Genomic DNA, 9956 nt, shown 5'->3' with positions numbered 1-9956 from the left:
TCACTACATCGAGTTACCATGCATGTCCTATTTGTGGTCCTTCACTAGTTGCCTCACAGGCAGACGCATTGAATAAGGTCATCTATGAGAATCACCATCGATTTCTCCAACCTGATCATCCTAGATATGTTGCCCCTTGGAATGAAGTCCTCCCACAATCACTCACTGTGGGAGATTGGATGAGAATTTGGGATGGTTCCACGACTCCTCCACCACTTGGCATGAGTCGGTAAGAGTTTGTAACTATTGTGTGCTATATTGGCTGGAAATAAAGATTGCTCGCTAACACCAACTTTTGCTTAGATACTCCATCTTTTATCATTTACCATATTGGTCCCACCTCAAGATCAATCACCTACTTGATCCCATGCATATCTTCAAGTTTGTGGCATCGACCATTTGGGAGCATTTGAATGGGACACGAGATTCTGCAGGCATAAGGGAGGATCTACGTACCACAGGGAGGATGCGTGAAGCTTGGCCACAAGAGAGACCAAATGGGCATGTTTTTTTACCTCGTGCACCGTGGATGTTATCAAAGCTAGAGATGGTGACGGTGAAGCGCGCTATTACTACAATTTGTACTCCCACTGGATGCATGAGGTGTTTGAAGGGAGCCTCTACAAAGAACAATAAAAGAGGTGTAGAGCAATTATATGGCTTGAAATCTCATGATTGGCACAAAATGTCTAGGTAAGTATTTTATGTGCATAATATCTTTTTCCTTTTAAATTTGTGAGTGAATAATTATAAGCAACTAATCAACCACCTTCTCGTGGGTTCAGTTCATACTACCTACTAGCATTTCACGTAGTGCATCGAAGGACGTGAAAGATTGTATTTACAAGATGGGCGAGCTTGTGAGGTACTTTATATGATACAAAATATGATGCGTATCAATGCTCCATGCAAGTTTGAATGCATATTGCTAATATGCTGTACTTTTTCATTTCTAGGTATGTGAGCTCAAAGGAAATAGATCCCACCACGCTTAAGAATGCTTGAGTTATGTCAGTGGAGGTGGTTTGTTTAGTGGAGGAGACATTTCCACGTTCTATTCTCACAAGCCAACTACATTTTATAGTGCATTTGGTGGATGAGATTGCTATATGCCGTACTATACATGCACGATGGTTGTTCTTCCTTGAGCGCTTCATGAAGACCTTGAAGGGCTTCGTGAGATAAAATGCAAGACCCGAAGGTAGCATGGCGGAGGGTTGGTTGGTACAAGAGTCACTTGTATATATTTCTGATTTTCTTGTTGATGTGGATAGCTCTCTCCCACGACTATGGAGAGATGATGAAAACCTAAGGATGACCTCTATTGTGCCTCGAGGGAAAGGACGCAACAAAGTAATAGACACGGAGTTGCATAATAGTATCAACCTCTATTGCGTGCTTAATAGTGATGTGATGAAAAGATGGGTGACAAGATACGAGGATGCAAAGGCAAGAACACAAGAAGAAAGGCCCCTCTTTCGTACACACCACGGATCTCGTGTGCCATACCCTCAGTATCTAAGAGCACTTCCAAAGGATATTCATGTGGATTGGCTACTTGATGAAATGAAGAAAGCAGAGAAAGACGAGGGGATGCATATTACAATGGAAGAATGGGAGTATGCTAGGGGATGCATGAGCAAGGTCGGTATATAGAATGTTATGCATAAGTTAGGAGCTTTCAATAATTTAGATTGCTTATTTAATTGATTTTGTCTTGGTGTAGTGCACTATGTTCAATGCTATATGGTGTGAGGGCAAGCATTTTCGAACACAACGGATTGATGATAAGAGAAACACACAAGATTGCGGCATCATTGCTAGATTTGAGGGAGCCAATGGAGCCATGGATGATTATTGTGGCATAATCCAAGATATTATTAAGCTTGACTTTCGACGCTTCTTTGTGTATGTTTTGGATGTAAAGTGGTTTAAGGACGTGGTGGAAAGAGGCCCTAATGCAACAATCAAATGCCATGCAAGTGGCTTTGTAACTATTGACTCCACAAAGTTTTGGCAAAGTAGGAAGGACACACTAGTACTACCGCAACAATGTGAACAGGTACTCTGCACACATATAAAAATACTCTCTTTTAAATATTTGATGCAAGAAAAATAACATGATTGTATTTGTGTTTGAATTAGGTTGTCTATCAACCAATGGTGGATAATAATAGATGGTGGCATGTCATACCTATTATGCCATGTTCCAAAGTGATGTATAGTACATTTACTAATATGGAGCGTATGGAGGATGATCATGGCCATGGACGTGATGATGACCATGATACGAGAGAGGAGGATGATCATGAGATAGGAGATACAGATATTGAGGCCATTACCCATGAGGACGAGCCTACCATTGGTGATGCTGATTTCGATGAGCACATGAGTAGCACAAGTAGTAGTGGGTTGAATGTATTTGTAGATCTAAACACTTGTTTGGATTTTGAAGTAGATAGTTTGGCAAGGGTTGATCTCATTGAGGATGAGATTGAACCGTAGCCCCATCATTGATATTGGCAAAACTATTTTACATATTGTCTCATTCTCCTCACCTCACTTAATTCTTGTATATGTGGGCTTGCAAAAAAGGATTGATGTTTTTGTTAAAATTATGTGCTTTGGTAATCATGGGCAATGTTTGGAAAGCAATGACGTACACCAAAATCTCACTTTCTGTATTCTCTGGTTTGCATCTATATACACGTCTAAATACGCGTCTAATTCCCAGTGTAAACGTGCTAATACACGCGCAAATAGATGTGCTGATAAACGCCATGTTAGACGGGCCAGTATTTTCTCAGTTTAGACGTGCAAATAGACGTGTTAATACATGCGCAAATAGACGTGCTGATAAACGCAATGTTAGATGGGCCCGTATTTTCTCAGTTTAAACACGCAAATAGACATGTTAATACACACGCAAATAGATGAGTTGTTAGACGTGCTCGTAATTCCTCTACTCAAGTAACACCTATAGACGCGTCCGCTATTCTGCGCGTCTACCAAGCGCGTCTATAGTTGTTTTGTGTTGTTGTGAAAAAGAGGGAAAGAAAGAGAGAAGAAGAGGGAAAGGAAAGAGGGAAAGAGAGAAGAAGAGGGGAAGGAAAGAGGGAAAAAGAGGAAAAGAGAAGAAGAGGGAAAGGAAAGAGAGATTCAAAAATGAGAAAGAGGGAAAGGAAGAGAGAAGAAGAGGGAAAGGAAAGAGGGAAAAAGAGACATATGATAAGCATGAGCATATGTCTACTTCTCTTATGCTCATGCATAAGCATAAGCATGAGCATATGCTCATGCTTATGCTTATGCATGAGCATAAGAGAAGGGGGAAAGAGAGAAGAAGCGGGAAAGAAAAGAGGGAAAAAGAGGAAAAGAAAGAGAGAAGAAGAGGGACAGAGGGCAAGTAAAGAGGGAAAAAGAGACATATGCTCATGCTTTTTCCCTCTTTTTCCCTCTTTCTTTCCCTCTTTTTCCCTCTTTCCTTTCCCTCTTCTTCTCTCTTTCCCCCTTCTCATGCTTGTGCTTATGCATGAGCATAAGAGAAGGGGGAAAGAGAGAAGAAGAGGGAAAGGAAAGAGGGAAAAAGAGGGAAAGAAAGAGAGAAGAAGAGGGAAAGGAAAGAGGGAAAGAGAGAAGAAGAGGGAAAGGAAAGAGGGAAAAAGAGGAAAAGAGACAAGAAGAGGGAAAGGAAAGAGAGATTGAAAAATGAGAAAGAGGCAAAGGAAGAGAGAAGAAGAGGGAAAGGAAAGAGGGAAAAAGAGACATATGCTCATGCTTATGCATGAGCATATGTCTACTTCTCTTATGCTCATGCTTATGCTTATGCATGAGCATAAGAGAAGGGGGAAAGAGAGAAGAAGAGGGAAAGAAAGAAAGTAAAGAGGGAAAAAGAGACATATGCTCATGCTTATGCATGAGCATATGTCTACTTCTCTTATGCTCATGCATAAGCATAAGCATGAGCATATGCTCATGCTTATGCATGAGCATAAGAGAAGGGGGAAAGAGAGAAGAAGAGGGAAAGGAAAGAGGGAAAAAGAGACAAATGCTCATGCTTATGCATGAGCATATGTCTACTTCTCTTATGCTCATGCATAAGCATAAGATTGAGCATATGCTCATGTTTATGCTTAAGCATGAGCATAAGAGAAGGGGGAAAGGAAACAGGGAAAAAGAGATATATTCTCATGCTTATGCATGAGCATATGTCTACTTCTCTTATGCTCATGCATAAGCATAAGCATGAGCATATGATCATGCTTATGCTTATGCATGAGCATAAGAGAAGGGGGAAAGAGAGAAGAAGAGGGAAAGGAAAGAGGGAAAAAGAGGGAAAGAAGGAGAGAAGAAGAAGGAAAGAGGGAAAGTAAAGAGGGAAAAAGAGACATATGCTCATGCTTATGCATGAGAATATGTCTACTTCTGTTACGCTCATGCATAAGCATAAGCATGAGCATATGCTTATGCATGAGCGTAAGAGAAGGGGGAAAGAGAGAAGAAGATGTAAAGGAAAGAGGGAAAAAGAGGGAAAGAAAGAGAGAAGAAGAGGGAAAGGAAAGAGGGAAAGAGAGAAGAAGAGGGAAAGGAAAGAGGGAAAAAGAGGAAAAGAGAGAAGAAGAGGGAAAGGAAAGAGAGATTGAAAAATGAGAAAGAGGGAAAGAAAGAGAGAAGAAGAGGGAAAGGAAAGAGGGAAAAAGAGACATATGCTCATGCTTATGCATGAGCATATGTCTACTTCTCTTATGCTCATGCATAAGCATAAGCATGAGCATATGCTCATGCTTATGCTTATGCATGAGCATAAGAGAAGGGGGAAAGAGAGAAGAAGAGGTAAAGGAAAGAGGGAAAAAGAGGGAAAGAAAGAGAGAAGAAGAGGGAAAGGAAAGAGGGAAAGAGAGAAGAAGAGGGAAAGGAAAGAGGGAAAAAGAGGAAAAGAGAGAAGAAGAGGGAAAGGAAAGAGAGATTGAAAAATGAGAAAGAGGGAAAGAAAGAGAGAAGAAGAGGGAAAGGAAAGAGGGAAAAAGAGACATGCTCATGCTTATGCATGAGCATATGTCTACTTCTCTTATGCTTATGCTTATGCATGAGCATAAGAGAAGGGGGAAAGAGAGAAGAAGAGGGAAAGAAAAGAGGGAAAAAGAGGGAAAGAAAGAGAGAAGAAGAGGGAAAGAGAGAAGAAGAGGGAAAGGAAAGGGGGAAAAAGATAAAAAGAGAGAAGAAGAGGGAAAGAAAGAGAGAAGAAGAGGGAAAGGAAAGAGGGGAAAAAAGGAGGAAAGAGATCAAAAGATTGAAGGAAAGAAGAAGGAAAGGAGGGAAAGAAGAGGAGAGAAGAGGGAAAGAAGAGGAAAGAGAGGGGAAGAGAGGATTCCTACGCCCATCACTACAACTAGCGCTTAAGGCGCTAGCTGCAAGCCAATGCAAATAACAAAAATAACTAATGGAAAAAAGAGGAAGCACTTACCTGAAATAGTACGTCCCGCTTGGTGTTGTGGACTGGCCCTACAAAAGACAGGAAACATACCATTTTTCAAATAAGATGTTAGAGGAAGGAGGAGATTACAAAAGTAACTTCTTGAAAGGAGGAGATTGAGGAGACAAGGAGAAAGAGAAGGAAGAAAGAAGAGGTGAGTCTTCTTTCTTTCTTGAAATCTCGTTTTGTATTTCAATCCTTTGAAAACAAGCATGAAAACTAGTTTACAGATTTAGCAATACAAGGAGAAGCACTCACAAAACTAAAGCTAACAAACAAATAACCTACATTGTTGAAACAGACTCACCTCTTGAAAAACTTCCTTTCAAGAAACCAAAGAGGGAGAAGGGTGGAGAGGGAGCACATGAGCTAGGAGAAGGGTGAGGAGTGGAGAATAGAGTGGGAGGTTATCGGAACTAGGTGGGAGGTCATCGGAAATAGGTGGGAGGAGAGATTTCCTTGCTTACTTGAAAGATTAGAGAGTGCTAAAGAAAGTGCCGCACGTAGCATCGGGTTTCGGTTTTAACCCACAGCGTCGCTATATAGCAACGGAACAGAGCAAAACGTTGCTATATAGCGACGCTTTAAGACACTTTTTGTTCTAAGTTAAAGGGAAGCTCATAGATGGCATTTTATAACTGTTAATATATTTTCTTGCAAATTATGTTGTGATTTTATAAGTGTAGATGGAAGGGACGAGTGGAAGCTCGTCTGATGATGCACCAACGCCCAGGAGCACAAAGTGGCTGACGGAGAGGTTATACTATCATTGCACTCATTGTAAGCGAGAAGTATGACATCAACGTCGTATTATCATGCGCCACTTGTGGATGTATGGGGAGGAGCCCGAACCAATACCCATCGTTGGTGTTGCATGTGTTGATGGACTATCGGAACCAATACCCATCGTTCGTGTTGCATGTGTTGATGGACTATCGGTAAGTCAAAGCTATTTAAGTTCACAATCTTATTGGATACCAGAAAATACAAGATCTTATATTTACACGAAATCCTAAAACAGGATGAGGAGGCTGACGAGGGTACACATATACCTTCACACTTTGAGCAAGACTATGTTCTCCCGGATCATGACGAGGGTATGGTCGAAATGATGGATTCTATTTTTAGGGGCACTACATCCCATGTACACGTGATGTTAGAGTCTGACGTCAAAATGCGAGAGTTGCAATCAACACAATTGCACGAGGGTGCTAGGATGTCTAAACTACGTGCTTGTCTCTCAATCTTGAATCTACAAGTAAAGTATGGGTGGTCGGATACAAGTGTCTCGGCCTTAATGAGGTTAGCTCTTCCTTTAATTTGACTCATTATTTGGATATTATTTGTTTTGAGAATCATATGTTTGTTTTGAGAATGATCATTTGGATAGTGTATACCGAATCATCATTGTTCGAAGACTATGTATGTTTGAATTGTCATAGGTTGCTCCAGAAGATGTTGCCTACACCAAATACCATGCCCGCATCAAGAGATGAAGCGAAAAAGATGCTAACAATGGTGGTTTACGCTCGACATCTTGGTCAACATGGCCCATAGTCATGGTGAATTACAATATCCCACCATGGCTAACAATAAAAAAGGGACACCTCATGCTTGCACTACTTGTGCCAGGAAAGTACAAGGCAAAAAATATGGACGTGTACATGGCACCTTTGATAGAGGAGTTACAGATATTATGGAGAGGAGTGCAGGTCTTTGATATTTCTAGAGCTCCTAGACATACCAATGATATTTTGGTCAGGGGTATCTTGATGTGGACCATGCATGACTACCCAGGATATGGAGAGTGCGCAGGTACGTGGTTGTATCTCTACATGTATAATGAGGGATTATGCTTTTATGACTCTCTTTCGCATGCATGTCTTATACTAACACATTCATGCACGCGTGCAAGACTTGTTACAAGTGGGTACCATGCTTGTCCTATTTGTGGACCAGGTTTGAAATCGCTTGCATGCTACTCCAAACATATGAGGAAAAATGTTTATGAAGGCCATGCTCGATACCTTCCGCTCGACCATCTCGCACGTGGAGGTCAGCTTGATCCAGCACCATCATATTTGAAGGCAAGTGACTGGATTCAAGCTTGGAGGGCGAATGGAGAGGAACCTCCTCCTAGTATGAAGAGGCTATCGATTTTTCACGAGCTTCCTTATTGGGGTCAGTTACAAATCAATCATCTCTTGGATCCCATGCATATCTTCAAGAATGTGGGGGCTACTATTTGGGCACACTTGGTTGGTTCCAAAGACTCGAGAGGAGTGCGAGAAGACTTGCATGCTATAAATAGGATGTCTCATTTGTGGCCCCAAGTGCATGCTTCGGGAAAATTTGTCCTCCCGAAAGCAACATGGATCCTCTCTACAAGGGAGGAGGCAGCGATCAAGGCAGACGTTGCCTCTTTTCAAACACCGACAGGGTACATGCGTTGCTTGAAATGTCCAGCATTTTCAAAGGACAATAAGCTTAGTGGGCTCAAGTCCCATGATTGGCACAAGGTCTTATGGGTATTCTAAGTATAATTAGTGTACCGATAATCGTGATGCGTTATCGTAATTATGATTATGTTATATTGTTGACATGACTTCTTTGTTGCTTTGATAGTTCATCCTCCCAATTACAATAAAAGGGTGCTTACAAGAAGATGTTAGAAATGCTATATTCAAGATCTGTGGTATTGTGAGGTATGCTTACTATCAAATCGCATTGATTGCATTTTCTTCAATTTAAGCTGATTAATCTGTAGACTAATTATGAAAATATCTTACATGGACATGTGAAATAGGTGGATATCTCAAAAAGAGATCTCCATATCGAGCATCGAGAAGGCTAGGGTGGAATCCATTGAAGCCATATGCTTGCTTGAGAAGCACTTTCCCTTGAGCATTATGACAACTCAAGTCCAGTTGCTTGTGCACATAGTTGATGAGGTGGCTATTGTAGGTACCGTTCATAGTCAATGGATGTTTTTTCTCGAGCGGTTTATGAAAACTTTGAAGGGATTTGTAAGACAAAGAGCAAGACCAGAAGCAAGCATGGCAGAGGGATGGCTTGTGCAAGAGTCATTAGTATATATCACAGAGTTTCTTGCATCCACGGATCCCGATATGCCGTAAGCTTAGCATAGGATGATGATTGCATCGTAAGCAAGGTTCCCCAAGGAAAAGGGATTGAAAGAAAGATGAGCGAAGAGCAAATGGAGAAATTAAATAAGTTTTGTATCCTCAATAGCCTTGAGATGCAGAAGTGGATTGAGAGATATGAAGTGGCCAAAGCAGAAAGAATAAATGCAAGGACGAGATTCAGAGTAATGTACAGGTGATCAAAACCATATCCACGGGATCTGGCTCTTCTCCCCACTCACATGTCACTTGATTGGCTACAACTGGCTCTACGTAAAGCCAAACGCGATAGAGAGACAATAAACAAGCGCGAGCGAGAGGTATCATCTGGATGTATGGTGCATGTAAGTTTTTTACCTCTTGACGTAATTAAGTAATTATTTGTGGCAATATACGCTATAAAATAGATGCATCTTCATTGTTATAATGATGCTCTTTTATAGTACAAAAAGTACAATGCATTATGGTCATATGGACGAAATTTTCACGTGGAACGCATCGAATCAAAGAGAGTCACGTATGATTGTGGAGTCATGGCTAACTTCACACAAGATAGCCGAGCATGTGCTTCGGATACCAATCTTTTCTCCTCACAGTTGGATTATTGTGGAACCATACGCTACATCTATGAAGTTGATTTCAAACGATTTAGTATTTTCATTCTTGATGTAAAATGGTTTAAAACTATTTACAATGGTCCCCATGCGACAGTGAGAAAAGATAGTAGCGGTTTCTTTGCAATAGATTCCACCAAACATTGGACCAACGAAAGTGATACTTTTGTTCTTCCCGAGCACTGTGAGCAGGTGCATACTAATGATTTAATTAATCAAAGCTTTTATTTTTAAAGATCCATTGATACATGTACTTGAGCATAATTTCATATATATAATTGACGACATTTGGCACCCATCTTCAATATAGGTGGTTTTTAATCCGGATCGTTCTGATCCAAGATGGTGGTACGTGATCCAAGTTGCACCACGAAGTAAGCAAATTTTTGAAGATAGAGATGTGGATATGGAGATGCCACTACCAATGCCGAATCCGATTGATCCCGATGAATCTAGCGAAGAAGATGAAGATCACAATATGAGCCAAGAGGAAGATGCGCATAATGACATCGCACGGGAGGAAGATGGAGATCACGATATTGAGAAAGAAGAAATCAAGAATCACCACACTTTATTGAAGAAGATGATCAAGTACTTTTAGGTGAACGTACGATGCTAGAGTACGATGATGATATAGGAGATCAACTCGGTACAGAGTTGGAGATAGACTTGTTTGGTGCCTTAGACTTGGCTCAAGATGAAACAGTTGATGTAAATGCTCTTAATTGA

Source organism: Dipteris shenzhenensis, chromosome 4 (genome assembly GCF_047967505.1).
Source record: "Dipteris shenzhenensis isolate YYH24624 ecotype China chromosome 4, Dip_SZ_1.0, whole genome shotgun sequence".
Taxonomy (NCBI): domain Eukaryota; kingdom Viridiplantae; phylum Streptophyta; class Polypodiopsida; order Gleicheniales; family Dipteridaceae; genus Dipteris; species Dipteris shenzhenensis.
The sequence above is the reverse complement of the archived record's forward strand: the minus strand, read 5'-3'. Positions refer to the sequence as shown.